Genomic DNA, 24,003 nt, shown 5'->3' with positions numbered 1-24,003 from the left:
AAGCACAAGCCGTCGACGGAGCTGCAAGAAGCGCATCCAAGTAGGCGGAATTATGGGTAGCCGAAGTTTGCTGCCACAATGCGGAGATCTGATCTAGAAACCTACTGGAGCTCCTAGATGCCAACACTGGTTTTTGAGGCCAGCGCGGGGTAGGGGGGGGAGGATTTTTCACCCTGCTTTATATTCCCTCTTTGGAACTAAGCGGCCAAGACCGCAGCTGCAGGGTAAGGAAAGCCGGGGAGTCATTTTGGTGCTAATCAACAAAGGGACTAGAGCAGGCAGGCTGCCGCTATCCCAGCAGTGGCTTTTCACCAGCTGCTTCCTGCTGGATTTATCTGCCTTCGTAATCAATAACAATTACCCCCCTGTCCAGAGGGAATCTTTCATGGCTTTGGGGCTTGCGACAAAGCCATTAATGCCTCGACAAGCCGGGCATTTAGGGCTTCATTCGGATGGGTCCTGGCACTTGTCCTCTCACCCCGATGCCCCCGCCCCCCCAGTTCTCCCAGGCCAAGGTGGGAATTGAGGCCTTGTCAATGCTGCACCGTGAATAATGTTCAGGGGCCCGGAGTGCCGATAAATCAAAGACTTATTAATCTCACCGTCTCGTTTGCAGGCGTCGTAATGAATCGTGTGCAGGCATGGCTACTCCGCCCCCTGCCCCCTCCCACCATTGATTACCAGTTTATTAACTAAACTTCCCTTCTCTTCACGCTGAAGACAGACAGATGTGTGCAGCGCATAACGTGCAAATGTTGCGAATCCAAAATCATGGAGGTGGGACTCACCCTGTTTGGTGAAAGATCAGAATCTCTGCTCAGAGCTGTGTACAGCAAGCTAAATTGACCGGCTGATTTGATTTTCTCCAAAAAGGCCCTGTCTCTTTTCTACAAGAACCTCAGGAAGAAGGCCTACGTGGTTCGTCCCCTCTCTTTTTTATCCTCACAACAACACTGTGAGGAAGGATTGGCCTCATAAGTTTCCACGGCAGAGGAGGGACTGAAAACAGGGTCTTCCAATTGATTGTTCAACTTTCTAACTGCTACTCCACGCTGGCATCCTGCCCTTATATTACATGGCAGCAGGAACTCCTTTGCATATTAGGCCACACCCCTCTTACATAGCCAATCCTTCAAGAGCTTACAGGGCTCTTATTACGGGCCTACTGTAAGCTCTTGGAGGACTGGCTACATCAGGGGTGTGTGGCCTAAGATGCAAAGGAGTTCCTGCTACAAAAGAAGCCCTGCACGAAACACAGAAATGTAGAGCTGGAAGGACCCCAAAGGGTCATCTAGTCCAACCCCCTGCACACTGCAGAAAATTAGCAGCTACCCCTCCACTCCCCCAGTGATCCCTGCTTTATATGCCCAGAAGAAAGTTTTTAAAAAAAACAACTCCAGAATCCCTAGGCCGATTTGGCCTGGAGGGAAATTCCCTCCTGATCCCAAAGTGGTGACTGGCATTACTCTGGGCAGATAAGAAAGGGCCACAAGAGCAGAGCACTGGTTTGTTCTTTCCTGCCCTTCCTCTCACAATCTGCAAGGGTTGCCAGCTCAAGGTTGGGAAATACCTGGAGATTTTCTGGGGTGGAACATTGAGAGAGCAGGGTTTGTGCAGCGACTGTAATCAGGCAGAATGCTATTATAGAGTCCACCTTCCAAAGCGGCCATTTCCTCCAGGTGAACTGATCTATGTCACTTAGAAGTCAATTGCAATCCCAGAAGACCTTCAGCCAACCCCCTGAAGCCTGGCAGCCCTGCAATCTGCCTAAATTCATACTGAGGCATAGAATCAGCATTGCTGTCGGATGGCTATTTAGCCAGGTGGCGTCTGTGGCATGAAGCATCTATCATCAGATCAGGCCAGTTTCAGCCTGGGTAGACAGAGAAATCCTTGCCAAAGTGGCAGCCAAGTTGTATGACTACAATGCATTTTATCAGGGGTGAGGGGCTGCCACTGAAAACTATTTTGGCAACCATCTTCATAAGAGCAGTCATGTTGGATCAGGCCAGTGGCCCATCCAGTCCAACACACTGTGCCACACAGTGGCCAAAAAAACCCAGGCACCATCAGGAGGTCCATCAGTGGGGTCAGGGATGTGTCATTCAGCATTCATTTCATCTGTGTTAGAAGGTGTGGTCTCCAGTTTGTTTGGGGGCACAATGCAAAATTGTTAGCTTCGACCAAAAAAGCCTTCTCTGGCTTGTGTCTGGGATACCTGAAAGACCATTTTCTTCTATACAAACCTGCCCAACCTGTCACAGAAGTGCTGCTCTAGTTACCTCCACCTTCTGAAATTAGGCAGCTGAGGAACAGGGCCTTCTCTGTTGTGGCATCCCATTTATGGATTGCCTCCCCCGGCTGTGCTCACATAATACCAGTGTTACTGTTTTTTAGATGCTTCACTAAAACTATGGCATATGCCAAGGATTGTTAATAGCTGAGGTGTTTTATTGCCGCTGCTACCTTAGAATCTACTTTTATTTAATTTCGTTTATTTACTTGCTTGCTATTGTTTGATTCGATGTCTTGTATTATAACTGATTTTAATTAGAAGGGAGGGGGTTTAAGCTACACAGGGACAAGGCAGGATACAAAGGCGCTTCCAGATCCTGATTTGGATCTCCTACCTCCACCATGAACTCACCAGTTCCACTGTTCTTTCTGCTTCACCTCCTCCCCCCTCCACTCCAATTTGCAAAAAGGTTATATAAAACAACACAGGCCTACCTTACAGGATTGCCGTAAGCATGGCTGAGTTAATGTATGTGAACCACATACTAAAAACTCTGACACTGGGATGAAAAATTACACCCTGTGTCTCAGCCTCACCATTACCTCCAAACAGGTTGGGAATAATATGAGATAAGGCTCCCCATATATGCAGATCTAGAAGGGGAGGGATGCAAATGATAAGAAAGATGTTGCATAAGTATTATTATTCTAAGGTAGGCAAGGAAGATGAAGCAAGATTAGTGTCTGAATGTATATGTTAAGAGGTTGGTTCTTGATTACTGAAGGCACAGGGACTGTAGCAAACTGACAGACATACGCCAATGACAGAACAAAGTGTGAGTCCAGTGTGCATGAAAGCTGGGGTGGAATTCTAGCAGGAGCTCCTTTGCATATTAGGCCACACACCCCTGATGCAGCCAATCCTCCAAGAGCTTACAAAAAAGAGCCTTGTAAATGCAAATATGCAAAGGAGCTCCTGCTAGAATTCCACCCCTGCATGAAAGCATATACCAAGAATAAAACTTTGTTGGTATTAAAGGTGCTAGTGGACTCCCACTTTGTTCTGTTGCTTCAGACCAACATGGCTGCCCACCTGGATCATATTCCAGTGATATTTCTTGACTGAGAAAGTAGACACAGAAGGACAAGCTAAGCATATCAGGGATGCAGTGCCATGCACTGCTATAACTGGCCATTCGGGCTCCACCATAGTCTCCAGTCCAAGGCTATCCCCCAGGAGTTGGACTATGAACACTGAGGGTTGCCAACTTCCAGGTGAGACATGGAGATCTTCCAGAATTACTCTCAGGATATTCTGGAATTACCGTTTATTTCTAGACTACAGAGATCAGGTCCCCTGGAGAAAATGGTGGCTTTTGTGGGTGGAGTTAGGGTTCCCAAGTTCCCCCTGGCCACCAGTGAGAGATTGGGGGGGTGGAGGACTGCCAGCTCCATGCTGAGAAACTTTGGGAGATTTTGGGTGGAGCCTGGAAATAGCAAGGGCCTCAGTGGGGTACAATGCCATAGAGTCCACCAGGCCTTTATTTGTAGCAGGAACTCCTTTGCATATTAGGCTGCACCCCTTGATGTAGCCAGTCCTCCAAGAGCTTACAGGGCTCTAAGTACAAGGCCTACTGTAAGCTCCAGAAGGATTGGCTACATCAGGGGTGTTTGGCCTAATATCCAAAAGAGTTTCTGCTACAAAGCATCCATTTTCTCCAGGGGAACTGGTCTTTGTAGTTTGGAGATGAGCTGTAATTCCAGGAAATCCCTAGTCCCCATGTGGAGGCTGGAATCCATAGGTGGACTCTATGGCATTATACCATGATGAGGTCCCCCCTTTCTCCCAAACACTATTCTTTACAAGCTCCCTGGCTGCCAGACTCCGGGTGGGGCCTGGAGATTCCCTGCTTTTACAACTAATCTCCAGCTGGCAGAGATCAGCTCCCCTGGAGAAAATGGCTGCTCGGAAGGGTGGACTCTATGGCATTGTACCATGCTGAGGCCCCTCCCCTCCCCAACCCCCACCCTCTCCTGGATCCACCCCTGAAATCTCCAGGTATTTTCCAACACAGATCTGGCAACTCTATCCATCCCACAAATCTCCAGGAACCACCCAACCCAAACTTGGCAACCCTATAGACACTCTTTTAGAAAACCTGGCAGCAGGTAATAACTACCTTGGGCATCAATAGCAACAGTAATACTAAAGTACACTGGAATATGCAAAATGCTCCATAATGGTTGCAGCAGCAAACCTGCAAGGCAGGCCATGGTCCTTATTATGCCCATACTGCAGAGAGAGGACTGGGGCCAAGGCAGTTTTAAGTGGCTTGCCTAAGGACGCCATGTGAGTTGTGGCATAGACGAGATTCCGACTAGGCGCCTTCCTAGCTGACAGCTCAGTCCCTGGGCCACTAGCTGGTAAAAAGCCCTCGCAAGGCTTAGCAGCCGCTGTCACTCCCGATGACAGAGTCTCAGGGATCAAGGTGCTTGCTAAAGGATCGAGACAGCGATCCAACCTGCTTAGCTTGCAAGAGCAGCTGAGGAAAAGATGTTATCGTGACACGAGCCTCGAGCGAGCTAGAACCAGGGCCAATGCAGCGTCTGTCTGATATTTATCTGAAGGTGTCTTTTTATAGAAATGACAGCAGTTGCGTGTCCCTCTCCCCTCCCCTCCCCACCCCGCAAAATAAAAGGACCCAAAAGTTAATTATTTTCTGCCAATTTCGTGCCCACATGCATTATGCATCTTCCCTTATCTCCACCGTAATTGCAGGCAGGTATGCAAATCATTTTTTTACAAATATATATCTATAATGCTTTAAAAGAAATTTGGGGTGCTTTTGTCATCGCCAGTGTTGGGGGTGGTGGTGGAAAGTATCGTAAGTTAATAGAAAACGCTGTACTTTGTAGGTGGAGAGTGAGAGAGGATTTCAGACTTGTGCCTTGGGAGGTTAATTATATTGATAGCAACATCTGATATGAAAATGTTTTTGCTGGGAAGGGGAGGTTGGGGAAATAAAGGAATTGAAGGCTGCAATTTTGAGCTTGCTTTCATTAGGAGATAGACTCTTTCTCCTTCCTGCACTGGGAGCCACTGCAACAGGGCTGGGGGATTCTGATATAGTTTTTGTGCGCAAATATGGCTTCTTATAGCTTTTAAAACCTGGAACAGCCATAGATTTTGTTACAAAAGGGTGTCTGTGGGAGTTAGATGCACAAACATGAGCACAGGCAGGATGCTGACTTTTAACTGTGTGCAGGATTTGATCTTCGGTAGCACAGCCCCCTGGGGAATATGGATTGCAATCTGCAAGATCACAAGACCCTTTTCAGCTGTTCAGATGTTGTGCTTCAGCTGTGCATGAGAGCATATGCTTTGCATGATCCTCTTAATACAAGCAATCACCATTTTGTGGGAATAGGGCCAGGTATGTATTTTCCATGCAGGTATAGCATCAGTGGCGCAGAGTGGTAAAGCTGCAGTACTGCAGTCCTAAACTCAGCTCATGACCTGAGTTCGATCCCGGCAGAAGCTGGGTTCAGGTAGCTGGCTCAAGGTTGACTCAGCCTTCCATCTTTCTGAGGTTGGTAAAACGAGTACCCAGCTTGCTGGGGGAAAAGTGTAGATGACTGGGGAATGCAATGGCAAACCACCCCATAAAAAGTCTGCCATGAAAATGTTGTGAAAGCAACATCACCCCAGAGTCGGAAACAACTGATGCAATGGTGACAGCAAGTCAGGGGTGTGTGGCCTAATATGCAAAGGAGCTCCTGCTACAAAAAAAAGCCCTGGGCATGGTGGAAGCACCAAAATGGAACATCCAAAAAGATCTCAACCAATTGCAGGACCTATTTGGATTTGGCACCCCCTTTTAAAATGCAAGCTACTGGTCTTTAGGGTTGCCAACACCAGGTGCCAGGAGATCTCCTGGGATTACAACTGATCTTCAGGAGATCTGTTCACCTGGAAAAAATGACCACTCTGGAAGGTGGGTTCCATGGCATTATACCCCACTGAAGTTCCTCCCCTCCCCAAACCCTGCCCGCTGTCGGCTCCACTGCCCCAAAACTGGTTGGTATTTCCCAACCTGGAGCTGGCAACCCGAGTAGTTCTTATGGTTACACAGAAAAACTGGTTGATATTGGGGTGGATTCTAGTATACATTTGGAATCTAGACAAGGTGTGGGAGGAGCTTCAAAGGTCATGACATAGCTTTGGCATTCTCCAGAAAATGGCTGGTTTGATTGCAAAGTGAATTGTTATAATAGCACCTACAATTTTGTTAAAAGTGACAGGAGGTAAGGGTAATGATAAATCAGCTTGATTATGTGAGGTGTGAAATGACAGGTCTACACAACAATCTATTTATATTTAGCTGGCTCCTGGTTGGCCACTTTGTAGGGTTGCAATAAGTTATTTTGCATGAGTTTTACTATCTTTCTGTCTATTTTCTTTGTAACTTTTTTTTGTAATTATGTTGCAAGGTTAAAGTAAATTATTTGTAGGTCTTTTTAATTATTGAAAATTATATCATCCACACAAAACATGGTGTTGAGAAGCAGAAATATAAAAAGCTTGCAGTGATGAGAGCTTATTCAATATTCGTTTTGCAAAAACAGCCAATATCCATAAAAGCAACTGAAATGTGTTAAACGTTTAGTTCAGAGCTATTAGTTTTCCTTAGATTCACCATGGACATATAGACATGAATAATAAGAATAACAACAACTTTTACAGTAAGCATATTGAAGTAACTTTTTGAGGAAGGCCTGAGTCGACAGAGGGAAATGAAAGGAGGAACGGTATTTATGGGCAACATAAGCGGAGCTCAGTTTTCCATGTCATCCCCTCCCTCTGTTCTCTTCCACCAACTCTTGGTCCTTGCCAAACCACATCCACTTTGACATTAATCTGAATTTAGGGAGCAGAACGAAATGGCTACCTTTCTAGAGCCCATCGCTCAAATGTTTAATGGTGGTTTTCCATGTTATGTGGCTTGTTATCCATATTTGCAAGGCTAGGCTTGTCTTTTTATAGGCTGGAGCTCCTCTACAAAAGCCTCCTATAATCTTGAATCTGATCCTATGCGTTTTGACTCTAAAGCACTCAATGAGCACCCACTGTATTCAGTGAAGCTTACCTCCAAATACAACTGAATTCACACAACCAGGGTTTTTTTGGTAGAAAAAGCCCAGCAGGAACTCATTTGCATATTAGGCTGCACCCTCTGACATCACCATTATTACATATGGGTTTGTTTGTTTGTTTATTTATTTATTTATTTATTTATTTATTTATTTATTTATTTATTCCGTAACTTATATCCCGCCCTTCCCACAAGTGGCTCAGGGCGGCTTACAACAAATAATAAAACAATAAAATCGGAACAAATTAATACATTTAAATTCAAACATTTAAAACCTAAAGACCTTAAAATTTTACATTTTACATTAAAACTGTGCAGTATAATCACAAAAATCTAAGATCTAGAAAGCTACATTTGTCTAGTCAGGCGTAGGCTAACCGGAAGAGGGTCGTCTTACAGGCCCTGCGGAACTGAGTAAGATCCCGCAGGGCCCTCACCTCTTCCGGTAGCTGGTTCCACCACATAGGGGCCGTTGTGGAAAAGGCCCTGTCCCTAGTTATTTTGAGGCGCACTTCCTTGGGCCCGGGGATGGTGAGAAGATTTTGAGTCCCAGACCTCAGTACTCTCTGGGGAACGTGTGGGGAGAGACGGTCCCTCAGGTAGGCAGGTCCCAGGCCATATAGGGCTTTAAAGGTAATGACCAGCACCTTGTACCGGACTCGGTATATTATTGGAAGCCAGTGCAGAGCCCGAAGACCCGGCCGAATGTGCCCCCATCTTGGGAGGCCCAATAACAGCCGGGCCGCGGCATTCTGCACCAGCTGCAATTTCCGGGTCCGGCACAGGGGCAGCCCCATGTAGAGGGCATTGCAGTAATCCAACCTCGAGGTGACCGTAGCATGGATCACTGTTGCTAGGTCGTCGGGGTCCAGGAAGAGGGCCAACTGCCTTGCCCGTCTAAGATGAAAAAACGCGGACTTGGCAGTGGTCGCTATCTGGGCCTCCATATTTAGGGACGGCTCCAGCAGCACCCCCAGGCTTTTGACCCTGTCCGCCGGCCTCAGCGGGACACCGCCAAAAGCTGGCAAGGGGATTTCCCCCCCCGGCCCCCGACGGCCCAAACAAAGGACCTTTGTCTTCGCAGGATTCAATGTCAGTCCACTCAGTCTGAGCCACTCAGCCACGGCTTTTTTGCAGAAGGCCCTGTATGGAACAATGGTGATGTCAGGGTGTGTGGCCTAATATGCAAATGAGTTCCTGCTGGGCTTTTTCTGCCAAAAAGCCCTGGTTATGTGAACCATTTGCATATTAGGCCACACCCCGACACCAAGCCAGCCAGAGTTCCTGATCAAAAAAAGCCCTGCACACAGCCTACTTAAAGCACTTCCACGACTTCCCCCGTTGTTGCGGTGCACAGACAAAAGATAGAACAGCTGTTCTCTGTGTGCTCGTGTACGCATTCTGGATCCAATTATGCTTATCTAGGAAAGGTGCATTTGCAGCCGCTTCTCCCCCTTCCTGCAATTCTTGTGTAACTTGGGAATGGATGCTTTCTATCTAAGTCTTTGAACCATAGGTTGCGATCATAGGGTGAGAGCCAGTTTGGTGTAGTGGGAGAACCAGGTTTGATTCCACTTGCAGCTGCTGGAATGGCCTTGGTTCAGCCGTAGCTCTCACTGACCTGTGCTTGAAAGGGAAGCCTCTGAGAGAGCTCACTCAACCCCACCGACCTCACAGAGTATCCGTTTGTGGGGGAGAGGTAAAGGAGATTGCAAGCCACTCTGAGACTCTGAGATTCAGAGTATAGGGCAGGGTATAAATCCAATATCTTCTTCTTCACACAAGGAATCTGGCACGGCATTTTCCGGGCTTTGAAAAAGCTGGTATTCATTTATGCATGTGAGGGTATTCACACAGCCCCCAGCCCTGCTGCTGGAAGAGGCACTGACCACACAGGCACAGTAGGAGCATTCAGACTGCTCATGCGTATGTGGGGTGGGTGGGTACATTGTGCCCCTGGCCATTCAGACGGCCAGGAAATGCATCCTACATACGGTTTAGAGCAGAGGTGTCAAACTCATTTGTTATGAGGGGCACATCTGACATAAATGAGACCTTGTTGAGCTGAACCATGTCGGACAGGGCTGTATGTGTACCTATTTATGATTAGGTAGCAAAGATATAAACTTTATAAAGGACACAAACACAATTAAAGATTTTTAAAAACCATAAAATAAAACATGGTTAAAACATTAGAACTCGTTGGTTTTAAAGGTGCTTTCTTTGTATCTCTTGATGGGATCCAGGGAGCTGGGCAAAGGAAGCTCTGGCTCTTTTCTTCCTTCCACAGAGGACCAGGAGAGGGAGGAGCTTCAGCCAATAGAAGGAAGAGAGGATTGGCTCAGTAGCTCTGCTGCGCAATTGAGAGAGCCTGGCAAAGCAAGTTCTCCCTCCCCCACTTCCTCCCCAAGGGAAGAGCCTCAGCCAATGGAGAAAATAGCTCCTGTGCAATTGAGCAAGCTGTTATGCAGAAGGAAGCAAGAGAGGGAGAAGGAAGCAGAAGACAGCCACTTGCTCAGGGGCCTGCTAGGAGCCCTCTGGGGGCCTGATCTGGCCCCCAGGTTGCATGTTTGGCACCCCTGGTTTAGAGATTTGCTACCAGGAAGTTCCCAGTCACTGTTTAATCTGGTCCCAGCCTGTCCTAAGAGGAGGTAGGTACTGGTGGGACTTGGGTGGCAGATGTCCATGTATGATTGTGCACATTAGATCCAAATGGGAGGCATTGCTAGGTTGGGCCAAATCTCTTGGGTGATCGCACCTACAGTTTCTTTCCCACAAAGACATACAAGTTTGAGGTTATTTAATACACATATACACACAAAGATCTAGGCTTACCAACTTCCAGGTGGGGCCTGGAAATCTTTCAGAATTACACCTGCTCTCCAGATGGGAGAGATCAGTTTCCTTGGGGAAAATGGGGGCTTTGCAGGGGTGGACTCCATTGCATTATATCCTGCTGTGGTCCCTCCCCAAACTCTACCCCCCCAAAACTGCAGGAATTTCCCGACTCAGAATTGCCAACCCTAGGAAGACCAGGTATACATTTCCTAAATTAAAGATGGTCCTTTTTGTCGGTACTTAGGCAGCAAAATTTAAGTAGAATGCTGAATGGGTATTTGGGGGTTGCAATGGAGTCTCCTTGCAAAGCACTCTGAGGCTTCCTCTGGGGCAGGGAGCACCTTCTCCTATATTACCTGGAAGGCTACCCGGTCACATGAACCAGAGGGCAATGAGGTCGTAGACAGCCACAATGGTCTATAATACTTGGTTAATTACTAGCTTTGATATTCTCAAATGAAAGCTGCCACTTTCTGCCTCCTTCCCAGCAGGCTTCAGCACAACTTGAAACCAATTACACCCAGCACTACCTAATCTAATTAAGTCTGCCATACGAGCTGCATACCAGCGCTCTGCCCTCCATGACCCCAAAAAAATACCTTTTGGTCTCCTATCCCTCTTTTTTTTGTACTCTGTGTGTGTGTGTGTGTGTGTGTGGCTGCACCTGGAAGTTATGGTAACCTCTGGTGACTAACTCCTACTGGGAGCATGGAGGATATTCAGAAAGGTGGCTGAATAAAGCCTACCCCCGCCTCCAGGCACTGGTATTATGAGGATGTCTCTCATTCAAGTACTTGCCAGGGTCGATGCTGCTTAGCTTCTGAGATCTGATGAGATCAGGCTTGCCTGGGCTATCCAGGTCGGGGCTCCTATCCCCCTCCCTTTTAAAAAAAAATAAACATCCAACTTTAGGAGGGGCTGTGGCTCAGTGGTCCCAGGTTCAATCCCTGGTATCTTCAGCTAAAAGGATCAGGTTGTAGGTGATGTGAAAGACCTCCACCTGAGATACTAGAGAGCCTCTGCCAGTTCAAGGAGACAATACTGACTGTGATGGACCGAGGGTCCGATTCAGTAGAAGGCAGCTTCATGTAATGTGAGGAAGAGTTCTGATGAACTCAAAAGCTTGCAAATTGTTTTGTGATATCTTGGCTGTTCCTAATTAAAAACATGACATAAACTTTGCCACGGAAGAAAAGTGATCTGTGAATGGTGATAATGCATGCTAACTGGAGCAAAAATAGATTCATAGAGTTGCTAGCTCTGGGTTGGGAAATACCTGGAGATTTTGGAGGTGGAGCCTGAGGAGGGTGGGGTTTGGGGAGGGAGGAACTACAATGGGGCATAATTCCATAGAGTCCAACTTCCAAAGCAGTCCTTTTCTCCTGGGGAACTGATCTCTACTGCATAGAGATCAGTTGTAATAGCAAGAGATCTCCCATCACCACTTGGAGATTGACAACTTTGTAATATTCCCCAAGCGATCGTTCTCAGTGCACAGAATTACATCCAACTAGGGGTGGGATTCTAGCAGGAGCTCCTTAGCATATTAGGCCACACACCCCTGATGTAGCCAATCCTCCAAGAGCTTACAAAAAAGAGCCTTGTAACCTCCTGGAGGATTGGCTACATCAGGGGGTGTGTGGCCTAATATGCAAAGAAGCTCCTGCTAGAATTCCACCCCTGCAGGAAGCCCACTGACTCCTACAGACTTGCAAGAGTGTAACTCTGTTTAGGATCGCACCTCACAATGTATCTGTGAGACAGACCTCAGCGTGGACAGGATTGTAACCTCAGCCCAGACAACCAGTTCTCAAGAGAGCTGACGGTTTCACAAGAGAAGTGTTTCTTCCCATGCCACACACACGGATTTCTTTTTTGTCCTTCTTTTCACTTCCAATCCCGCCATGGTTTGCGGGGCTTGAAATCAAAACCCACAAAGCCTGTCCACTGGCGCCGGAAGCCGAATGAGCAGGGATGCTTCTTTCAACCCACCACGGTCAACTTTCCAGCTGTGTGTTGTCTGAAAGCCTGCGGGTGGTTGAAGAGAAGATATTGCCTTGCCTTTGAAAGAACAACAACAACAAAAATATTTGCACATTTTCGGTGGTGGTACCATGAGACCTAGAAACTTTGCTCTAAAAAAAGGAAAGGGGAAGAAGCTGAGGGTGAAGCCTGAATCGGGTTGTCTTCTGCATGCAGCCCCTAAGCACAGCCCAGAAGCTGTTTTGCTTCTTCTCTTGCTCATGTCTACCTGTCAGCCAGAGGGGTCTCCCCTGGCTTGTAGGGTCCTGGACTGCTGAAAGTGGCAACCCTAGAGGGAGAGATCAAGGAGCATCCGAGTTTATGGATTACAGAGAAATGCAGCACAAGCCGTCTTTTGCTCCCCGGAGCCAGTGGCCCTTTTAATAACAGCTACGGTACAAAGGCCTCAAGCAAGCCGCAGCCAGGGTAATTATGGTCTGCCATCCGGTCCGCTCTTGAAAGATGAAAAGGGCAAAAAAAATAATGTTATTATTTACTTCAAAAGGCTCCATAGATATTAACTTAATGGAGGCTTGGCACCTCTGCCAGGGGGGAAATTATCCTTCATACCTTGCTAGAGAGTTAGTGGGGAAAGAATCATGGGGAAAGGAAGAAAGGATTTGGCTCTGAAAAAAGGCAGTAGTACACCTACAACAAATCTGGCAGGAGGGGTCAAGACATAGGGCAGAGGTAAGGGGCAAGTTTCTCATTCTTGGAGCACCCCACTTTCTGGACCATGACAACCCCTTGCACTGGTTTCTGTGGGTTTAGACTATTTAATTAGGGTTTTTTTTAAAAAAATTGAGAAAATTTATATCCCACCTTTCTGCCCTTACAAGGGCCACCAAGGGAGCTACCAAATTAATAAATACATAATAAAATCACATTTTAAAACTAATAACCCTCGGCAAAACACTAGAGAGAGCCTAGGTTATGGGGTTGCCAGCCTCCAGGTGGCACATGGAGATCTTCCAACCAAGATCAGTTCCTCTGGAGAAAATGGCCGCTGTGAAGGGTAGACACTATGTCAGGGGTGTCAAACATGCAGCCTGGGGGCCAAATCAGGCCCGTGAAGGGCTCTTATCAGGCTCCTGAGCAACCTGCTGTCATCTGCTTCCTTCTTCCTCTCTCTTCTGCATCACAGCTTGTTTTTCCAGGCTTGCTCAGTTGCACAGGAGCTACAGAGCAAAGCTTGCTCTGCCAGGCTCTCTCAATCGCACAGCAGAGCTACCGAGCCAAGCCTCTTTTCCTTCTATTAGCTGAGGCTCTTCCCCCTCCTGATCCCCTGGGGAAGGAAGGAAAGAGCCAGAGCTTCCTTTGCTCATCTCCCTGGATCATGCAGATATACAAAAAAACACCTTTAAGATCAAAGAGTGCTAATGTTTTAAGCATGTTTTATTTAAAGTTTTTAAAAAATCTTTGTGTTTGTCTGCATCCTTTATAAAGTTTATACCACCCTTACCTGGCATATTTTATGACACACATGGCCTGGTCTGACAGGTCTCATTTATAGCAGATCCAGCCCTCATAGCAAATGGCACCCTTGCTCTAGTCTATGGCATTAGACACTGTTGAGGGCCCTCCTTTCCCCAAACCCCACCCTCCACAGGCTCCACCCCCAGACTGCCAGGAATTTCCCAACTCAGACCTGGCGGTTACACCTTTATCAGCTTTCCTGGCCCCTTCATTGCCTGTTTAAAACAGTACCTGTCTAAAACACATTTAAAACCTGTTCTCTGTCTTCCCTGCTCTTCAAGACTCCTTTGAAATAGATTAGACTGCAAATGCAGGAACCTTGTTCATCTGGATACAGCTGTAAACTTAGTTCAGCGGCTAGGTGTATTCTGGAAGTCCCCGATTCAAATCTTGATCCAGCTATGACATTTACCAGGCGGCTTCAGGCAAGTCACAACCACTCACAATGCACCCGCACACTCACACATCATCATCAGATCTTCAATTTAGCGGGAAACACTTTAAAATACTTTCTGTAAATATGGGCTGGATCCAAAGGGTTGAGCAACTAAAAGCTAGCAAAACAGCACCTTTATTGGATAAGGAAGGGATGATTTCCCTCGCCCCCCAACTACTAATTGCCACTTCACAACTCATGTTGTTCATGAAGGTTCCTGACACACACTCACACCCAGAAAAGCAGAATTTTGGGGAGGGGGGCTTCAGTGGGCTCTGAAAACCACTGGAAAGCCCCATTCTGCAAGAAAGGAAAGCCCCATTCTGCAAGCTTTATTCATGGTAACTTGGAGTCAGCCCATGTGGACTCAGAAAAAGGTGTAACTTCATTTAGAATTGTCCTATAAACCCATTAGGGCTGTCACCTGATAAAATTAATCTTTGTCTCTTAATCTGTGTGTCTAGGCTGATTAATAAATTAAGTCTGCATACATTTGCATAGAAACAGTAGTTCTGAAGGGGAAAAGCCTCCTTTGTTTTTTGATGGATATGGATAATGGGCACTAGCTTTGAAGAGACACCCCCTCCTGTGAGAAAGAAAATGGGGGTGGGGCCAAACAGAGAGAATGCCTCTTCTTAACCATACACTTGCCACTCACAGTTAAAATAATTAACACAAAAAAATTAATCAACTGAGGCCTCTTTTCAACAACCCCAAACTGGTTGTACACTTGCATTTTCTAGGTGTTGAGCTGCAAAAGAGAATCGTTCAATTAATATTGAATGGCCACCCCGTGGTTTAGTCATCAGGTTCACACATTGGACTTGTATGCTCCTTTCTGCTCCACCCTTCTCCTATCATGTGCTACAGTTCCCTCCTGGACTTCTTTGTCTGCAGCAAACCACACTTGGCTGTTACATCCAAATCACACAAACTACGGTTTGCATAAATCATGGTTTGTCTCTGAATCAGAAGTGGAAATCCCACTCAAAAATGTGGTTTCTAGCTGAAGTCTGGAAACTAAGCATGACTTATCTGATTCAAGCAAAATAGCCAACTAGCCTTGCTGAAAGAAAGACAGGAGGGAGGGAGGACACTGAAGAGTGAGAGAGGGGGAAATGGACCATGCGACTCTTGACAGACAAACCCAGGTTCGGCCATAACATCTGGATCAGGCCACTACACAGAGCAGCTCTGTACAAAATCCTATACACAGATACTTAAGAATACAACACATTGAATTTGGGGGAGATTACTTCTGAATAAGCTTACTGCCAGGGCTTTTTATTTTTGTAGCAAGAACTCCATTGCATATTAGGCCACACCCCCAATGTAGCCAATCCTCCTGCAGCTTAGAGTAGGCCCTGTAAGAAGAGCCCTGTAAGCTCTTGGAGGATTGGCTACATCAGGGGTGTGGGGCCTAATATGCAAAGGAGTTCCTGCTACAAAAAAATGCCCTGCTTACCGCCCTGACTTGTATGGCCCAGGCTAACCTGATCTCAGATCTCGGAAGCTAAGCAGGGTCAGTATTTGGATGAGAGATCACCAAGGAATCCCAAGGTTGTTACACTGAGGCAAGCAAAGGCAAACCATCTTTGTCAATCTATTGCCTTGAAAACTCTACAAGGTCACAGCCGGCTGCAACTTGACAGCATTTTCCACCCCGAAGCTTATATGTCTAGATGAAATGTTTTCTGTTTGTTAGTGATGAGCTTAAGCTAGGGATGATAGCTTTAAAAAAAAAAAAACACAAGTATCTTCGCAACAAACTCTTCCCTTTAAATTCCGTGAAGCCATCGTGAGGGAGGGAAGGCCTTGCCGGGAGAGGCAGGCATGGCATGACAGCCAGGCTCTGCCTCTTCCCCCTCCCAAAAATTCCAGAAGAGTCAAATGCGGGAACTGAGGAACCTGCCCAAGGCCGTAAGGGGAGTGCGTGGCAGAAGTTGGGGAAGCGAAGACGCCTTTCTCAGGCAAGATGCTTCCCCCACAGGGCCGAAGCTGCCACTTCAGACATATCATTCATCTCACTTAAGGCATTTTGGTGCACCAAGCGAGCCTGTTTTAATTAAAATAATATTTTGATACATTTTGCTCGTTGCCAAGGAATTAAGAAAATAACTAGCTCCTTCCAGACTCTGCCAGGGAGTGTAGGTGCCACCGTCTTGGCATGGCTCCACACCCTTTTTGTCTGGAACTCAGTCCCTTCATGTCTGTGGCTGTGGGTCCGACAAGTGGCCTATCTTAGCCCTATAACTTGACTTCCAACAAGGCCAGAAATGAATGGATCTCAAGCCAGGCATGTGTGTGTGTGTGGGGGGGTAGAGCTAGGGATACACTGAGATGCCACTGTAAGGCACTGTAAAACAGTTACAAAGAAGCAACCTAGTATGTTAGATAAACTGTATTAAATCATGTTAATGAAATTCAATTTAATTTTTTTTTAAAGCCTATCCTCTCCTCATAAGTTTATACTTAATTGGCCAGAGCAAGGAGAGGCCATAGCTCGGAGCAGAGCATCCGCTTTGCATGAGGAAGGCCCAGGTTCAATCCCCAGCATTCCCAGTTAAAAAGGACCAAGCAGTAGGTGATGGGAAAGACCTCTGCCAGAGACCTTGGAGAGTCACTGCAATTTGCGTAGACAATACTGACCTGGATGGACCAAGGGTCTGATAAGCAACCTGCGTTGTTGTTGTTTTTTTAATTGTATTTATTTTATAATAAATAACAAACAGTTACAGACAAATAATAACAACAGATTAAACAAGTATCTACCTACTGGTACTTTGTGCAAAACTACACATAACAACTTAATTGTTATCTTTGATATTATCCTACAACACTTTAATTATAGGGCATTAATAGTATCTAACATTGAAGCATATTCTTCTTTAGCTGATAAATAATCTATAAAATGATATCACATTGGAACCAAGTTCAATGGCAGGAGGTCGCTGACTTCCTGTTGAGCAAATGGAATTGCAAGTTGAACATTCAGGGAAACAGAATGGAATACCTGCCTATTACATTTTTATCCCTCCCTCCCTTCCACGGAGTGCAGGGTTTTCCCCTTCTCTACTAAAACCTCACCACAACCCCGTGAAGGTGAATTAAGATAGGGAGAGACAAAAGGGAGTGCCAGCCCCAAAAATCACCCATTGTGCAATCCTAAATCCACTGCAGCCAATTGGTTTAGAAGGGGGTTAATTATGTTCAGGATTACACAGCCAGTGAGCTTCATGGCTGCTATCCGTGTAATCCTAAGAACACTTTCCTGGGAGTCAGTAGGCTTCAGTAGGAGTCTTGAGTAGACCTGCTTTAGGACAGTACTGCAAGGGATCCAGAGTCCATCACTACATCATATTTGATCTCGAGACAGTACTCAAATTAGATGAGAGCCCTGGCTCCCTCCCTTGTGTGAAGACCGTCCTCTGTTGCTTTTAGAAAGCTAAGGGGGGAGGGGTCAAGCCAGTGGACTTCAAGATTCCTCACCCTACCCCATCCTTTCCCCCATAATTGGAACACCATCTCATGGCAGATCCATTCAACCATTTTAAAAAGCATGTAGAAGAATCACAGGAGAACCATCCCACTAGATAGAACACAAGTAGGGGAATTTCCATATTCAAATTCTCACCCATACTAAAACCCACATGTCAAAAACGAGCTTTTAAAGGAGAAACGTGAAGCAGATTGGGAAAAGTGGGAGAACACTGCGCCGAGCATACAATTGGTGTCCAGGTCAAGCACATATACTATGGTTGCCAACTCCAGGTTGGGAGATTCCTGGGAATTTGGTGGTGGGTCCTTAGCAAGGCAGGATTTGGAGAGGCCTGTATCTAGAATTTTTTCTTTGGAGGGGCACCAGGGACACTAATTTAATTGACAAAGTATAAATAAGATGAAAGGGCAGTCAGGGACCAGAAGAGGGTGTGTCTGGCAGATCTGGGAAGAAGCGCCACCCCCATGGCCCTGCCTAGTTATGGCCCTGCTGGGGAGGGATCTCAGTGGGGTACAGGATCATAGAGCCAACCCTCAAAGGCAGCCATTTTCTCCAGGGGAACTAATCTCTGTCTGGAGATCAGTTGTGATTCCAGGGACTCTCCTGGCCCCACCTAGAGATTGGCAACTGTATATGCTCCATTAGTCAGTCCTTATATGGAAGAACACACACACACACACACACACATACAAGAGCTTACTTATATGTGTGTTTCTTTAAAAGAATACCACATATACAACAACCAATCTCCGGCAACCCCTTTCCACAAGACATTCCAAGGAGTCAGAGAAGCCACTGCCTGCCTCTGCGTAGCAACCTGCATCTTCCTTGGTGGTCGCCCATCCAAGTATTGACCCTGACTGACCCTGCTTAGCTCTCAAACCCTGACAAGCTCAGGCCAAACTGGCCTGCTGTGTGTTTCTTAAAACAGTCCAGCTTCCTCGACTGCATGACAAATACAGTGTGGTAAAATCTCCCTCGGCTCCAGGAACCCTCCTCTGGGACCTGGCACCAAAACCAACGCACACCCCACCTCCTCCTGGTTGGGTAGGCTGAACCCATCTGCTGCGAGAGAACCCTCAGTAGGATTTTGACACTCCTTCTGAGACTGGAATCTTTTGACATTTGGTGGGAAGGCTGCAGGCCAGGGGATGTATGGGCTGGTGCGATCCGGCCACGGCACCAGGAGGAGGCGGAGGGCCGCAGCAAGGCCGTGATCCTGGACTCCCTTAGGACGCGTGCTTCTAGGGCAGGCCACCTAGCTGCAATCTTATGCCCCCCACTCGGGACTGGGAGGGAGCCCCAGAGAGCTCTGTACGGCTTTAAAAGGTAAAGGTAGACCCCCTGTGCAAGCACGGCAGACTTTTTACAGGGTGATTTGCCATTGTCTTCCCCAGTCATCTACACTTTCCTCCCAGCAATCTGGGTACTCATTTTACCAACCTCGGAAGGATGGAAGGCTGAGCCACCCTGGAGCCGGCTACCTGAACCCAGCTTCCGCCGGGATCGAACTCAGGTCGCGAGCAGGGTTTGGACTGCAGTACGGCTTACTCGCGAGTAAACAAAAAAAGACGAGGAGCGAGCCACTGTTAGGCACGCTTACTTAATTCCTCGGGAGCAAGCCCCGTAAAGATCAAAGCCGTGTAACTACTCTGGATCTGCTTCCCGGGCAAGCAATTTTTGGAGGAGAGGAACAGAAGAAGGGGGCGTTAACCCCCGTAAAACAGAACGACTCGCGGTAGTTTTAAATCCTTTTTTTTTTTTTTTGCATCTGACCTGCTGCGAAGGGTGGAAGGGAAGTGTTTGCTTTGGCTTGGGGAGGGGGTATCTTCAGCTGTTTCACATGACGTTGTCCCCCCCCCCCTCCGGGTTGCGAGAGAGGCTCTCCTCCCGCCACGAAGTGAGAGCGCCGCCTCCTCCTCCTCTTCCCTCCCACCTTCTCCAAGCCCCCCCCCCTCCCTGCCCTGCGCCCGGGCCTTTTGCACACACGAGACGCACAACCCGTAGCAGTCATCTCGCTCCGGCTCCTCCGTTTGCACGGCCCCGCCGGAGAGGGATGAATCCGGAGTAGCCGAGACAGTTCCAAAAGAGACAGAGGCGAAGCAAAAGAGGGTCGCGATCGGGGCGCAGCCAGGACCGCCGGAATGGCACCGCAATGCCGGAAAAAGCGTTTTTCGGTGCACGTTGGATAGCTCTCCGCTGCCGCCGCCGTGCAGAAGAGATCCCAAGCGCGCCCGGCTTTGGAGATCGCTCCCCTCCGAGACCAAGGTGGAAGGAGAAGGGGGGGTGAGAGAGAAAAGAGACAGACACGCACATTTGCCAAAAGGGACTCGCCGTCGCCACCAGCAGCATCTCTGGTGATGCCAAGGCGCGGTAAGTAGCCCCACGCGCGGCCAGAAAAGTTTGCAATGGGGAAAGCGGGGCGGAGAGAGGAATACCCGATGTCGACGGTCATGGAGGAGGGGTGCTTTGCGGGTTCTGGAATTTATGGCGAGCCCCTGACCCGCTTTGGATCAGCCTTGAACTCTTGGAGCTAGTTATGGTACCGAAAATGGGGGAGAGAGCAGAGTGGGGTCCTGGCCCATTTGGGGGGGCCAAATCCGGCCCCCTTTTTCATGCACGGGGTGGCCTTCCCAGGGGTGGCCCCAGCTGAGAAAAGGTCGCTGGACTAAATAGACCCGATGATCTGATGCTGCCGCACTGTTTACAAGTTTAATTCATCTGCGTGGCACGTTTTTATCCAAGCGCATAGGTGCACCTCCATCTTATCCTCACAACAACCCTGGGAGGTAGGTTAAGTGGCCGGAGGTTACTCAATAAGCTTCATGGACAAGCAGGGAATCTGAACCCAGGTCTTCCCAGTCGTAGTCAGGGGCTTGGGAGCAGGAACAAAAATGGAACAAAACCTCAACATGGAAAGGCAGAGTACCAGCTTCTGCAGATACACAATGGAAAGGGCTCCTTCTGGAGGTATCTGGCCGGTGACTACTAGAAACAGGATGCTGGACTAGATGGACTTCTAACCTCTTGCCTAATCCAGCAGCGCTCCGCTCAAAGGCAGTTATGCTAAAGGGAGCCTTCAAGTCAAGAGGCAGTGTACCTTCAAGGAACAGACACTGAGGACGTGTATGTGCCCTTGCGGACTTCCTGGAGACCCCTGGCTCTTCCTTGCTGGAAACAGAGCAATGGACTCGTCACCTAACTTAATAATTAGGCTTTTCCGTTGCCATTCCATAAGCAAGAGGGGTGCATGAAGTTAAAGACAGCAAATGGGGGCACTGGAGCTGACACAGGCTTCTGGCCCAGCTCTCCACCCTCCACATCGTCAAACTGGTCGCCCAGTGAGAGGCTATTCCTAAAAAAATCCCCAGCAGTTCAGATACCAAAGTTCTCATGGTGGCCTTGGTCAAGTCACTACCTTGTAGGGTTGTTGTGAAGCTTTTTTAAAAAAGAGCCCCCTTCCCCAAGTTCATCAGAAGGAGGATAAGATGAAAATGACAGAGATGTTACTAATATGATAAGATTCAGACTTGCTGCCTGCCTTGGTTGCTTTGGAGGATGCGTAGGGCTAGATCCTCAAGCTACAATAAGCCATATTGGGTTCTCTTGCAGTGAATGGCTCTAGATACCTGTTTGATTCACCATAGGAAGGGTATGCTGGATAAGAGCCCTCCCCACTCTTGTCCGATAGAACCACTTGAGTACAGCCAGATTCTCTGCTCGCTGTTAGTTGACCATCATCCTTAGGGGTTGAGGTTAAACCCCAAACTGGATCTAGTGAAACAAAGTGAACCAGAGCAACTGCTTCTTGTGGGCCTCTGCTATTTTAGAGGATTTGATGTATACTTGCTATGGGCCAGAACAGCTCCGGTGCAGTCAGGCCAGGCAACAATTTGGTGTAAACTGGTTCACTGGAGACGACAGATTGGGCTTGAAGATGGGACCAAGTTTTTCACCTGGTATAAGCTAGTTTATACCGTAGAGCCCCATGGCGCCGAGTGGTAAAGCTGCAGTACTGCAGTTCTAAGCTCTGCTCGCAACCTGAGTTCAATCCCGGCGGAAGCTTGGTTCAGGTAGCCAGCTCGAGGTTAACTCTGTCTAACATTCTTCCGAGGTCGGTAAAGTGAGTACCCAGCTTGCTGGGGGGAAAGCATAGATGACTGGGGAAGGCAATAGCAAACCACCCTGTAAAAAGTCTGCCATGAAAACGATGTAAAAGCAACGTCACCCCAGAGTTGGAAACGACTAGTGCTTGCACCTTGACCTTTTTAATACGTTAGCTATGGGCATAACTCAGTGCAGATCTCCAACCCACTGTGCGCAATCCACTGTAGTTAAGAGGATTGGATCACTGCTTGCTATAACTTAGCATAGTTGGACTTTTTATTTATTAAAAATTGATGGGGCCAGAAACTCAGCTGGCATGACTGATCCGCTTGAATTATTGTATTTTAACTTATTTTACTTTATACTCTCCGCCTTTCTTCCCCACGATGATCGAACACAGCTTATGTCATTCTCCTCTCCTCCCTTTTATCCAAACAACAACCATGTGAGGTAGGTTCGGCCAAGCATGGTGACTGGCCCAAGGGTCACCCAGCAGGCTTCAGTGGCAGAGTGTGGCTTCAAACCTGGGTCTCCCAGATCCTAGTCTAACACTCTGCCCACGACACCACGCAGGCTCTCAGTGTGCTGTACCGGTTGCTATGCCTGCACCTTGATCTACTGTAGCCTGTCAGGCCAGATTCCCAGCTGATGTGAATTAAGTGCAAAACTGTTCTAGTTTTGGAAATGGAGCCCCATTAGACGTAAGCCGCTGCTGGCCTCTCTCCAGATATTCGTACCAGATCTGGCCTTTTTTAAAGAGAGAGAGAGAAGGGTTTTTTGTAGAGTCAACAAACCGAGTTTACTTTTCCTGCTTCTGCTCAGCTAATATTCTTTGCCTTGAACGCAGGCAATCTGATGGAAACTTAAAAGACGCAAGAGCTGATTTTAATGTTTGAACATGTGTTTCTTCAGGCAAAGGGGGGGTTGGTTTTACAAATTCAGGGGCTGTGGATAGGGATTTAGCAGCGTTATGAATTATTAGGCAGATTAAAGACTCCGGCAGGAATCACGTTGTTTTCCTCGGGTTTTTTCTTTCTCTTTGTGTGTGTGTGTGGATGTGAAGGCAATGAATGAATGTTCAGCTGCTGAGAAGAACTACTCAGTAGCAATATGAGCACCCTTCCCATATTCTATCACTGTGGAATCACATCTTCAGGCTCCCAAATGAGCAGTGGGGAGAACCAGTTTGGTTTAGTCGTTAAGTGCATGGACTCTTATCTGGGAAAACCGGGTTTGATTCCCCACTCCTCCACTTGCACCTGCTGGAATGGCCTTGGGTCAGCCATAGCTCCTGCAGAGGTTGTCCTTGAAAGGGCAGCTGCTATGAGAGCTCTCTCACCTCACCCACTTCACAGGGTTTCTGTTGTGGGGGAAGATATAGGAGATTGTAAGCCACTCTGAGTCTCTGATTCAGAGAGAAGGGCAGGGTATAAATCTGCAATTCTTCTTCAGAGATGCTTCGCTCTCAACTTGGCTGAGCCCGTTGTCTGTCCAGGTGCTAAGTTCTGGTCTATACATCCATCAATCCATCCCATGTCTTTATCCTGCCTTTCCTCCAATACGGGTTTTCCACACCACTTCACAACGGCCCTGTGAGGTAGATGAGGCTGAGAAAAAGTGACTACCTCAAGGTCACGCAGAGAGTGGGAACTTGAATCGGACTCCCCAGTCCTAGTTTCCCCTCCCAACACCACACCACCTTAATGAGACGATAAATGGCCTGCACCACTTTAAAGTTTAGATGGTGGGCAGGGAGGGAGGAAATCTGTTTTGGAATACTTTCCTATATTTTTGGAATATATCTCCCAACCACAGTCCAAAGCGGTGCAGGCCATTTTATCCCCTGCTTGTAAGGATGCAGACTCAGCTGTACTCTCTGTTACCACAAAAGAGTTCATAAAAACCTAAGGGAAAAAAACCCTTGCTGAGTCTGACTGAGAGGATCTGTAGACCCCAGCATTGTGTTTCCGCTGGTGGCTGTAACCGCGACAGCTGACAGTTATCACTGAGGCTGGTCTTCATTGAAATTCTGTGGACTTCTGCATCTTTCGGTTATCCAGCAGGAATCAAATCAGACCGGAGTTTTGTCACACACACTACAATTATTCTCAGTCTTCCTATGCATATCATACAAAATGCAACTGCGCTAATTTAGGATACTGGATTCTGTCATTGCCTCTGGTGGGGCTCTCCCCCCTCCCTCTTCCGGGGTTTCTGTCCCGTGCCGACTGACCTGA

At 47.6% G+C, this 24,003-nt stretch overlaps 2 protein-coding genes across 4 annotated transcripts in view; one reads left to right on the top strand and one right to left on the bottom strand.

The window, feature by feature from the left end:
• Nucleotides 1-24,003, bottom strand: part of MACROD1 (mono-ADP ribosylhydrolase 1) — a 710,025-nt gene that overhangs the window by 587,002 nt on the left and 99,020 nt on the right. The gene's annotated exons all lie outside the window — the stretch shown is intronic.
• Nucleotides 19,979-24,003, top strand: part of FLRT1 (fibronectin leucine rich transmembrane protein 1) — a 34,349-nt gene continuing 30,324 nt past the window's right edge. Inside the window, exon 1 of the mRNA XM_060254650.1 lies at nucleotides 19,979-20,032. The gene's annotated coding sequence lies outside the window, so the exon portion shown is untranslated. The remainder of the gene's footprint in view (nucleotides 20,033-24,003) is intronic.

This window comes from Heteronotia binoei, chromosome 1 (genome assembly GCF_032191835.1).
Source record: "Heteronotia binoei isolate CCM8104 ecotype False Entrance Well chromosome 1, APGP_CSIRO_Hbin_v1, whole genome shotgun sequence".
Classification (NCBI taxonomy): Eukaryota; Metazoa; Chordata; class Lepidosauria; order Squamata; family Gekkonidae; genus Heteronotia; species Heteronotia binoei.
The sequence above is the reverse complement of the archived record's forward strand: the minus strand, read 5'-3'. Positions and strand labels throughout refer to the sequence as shown.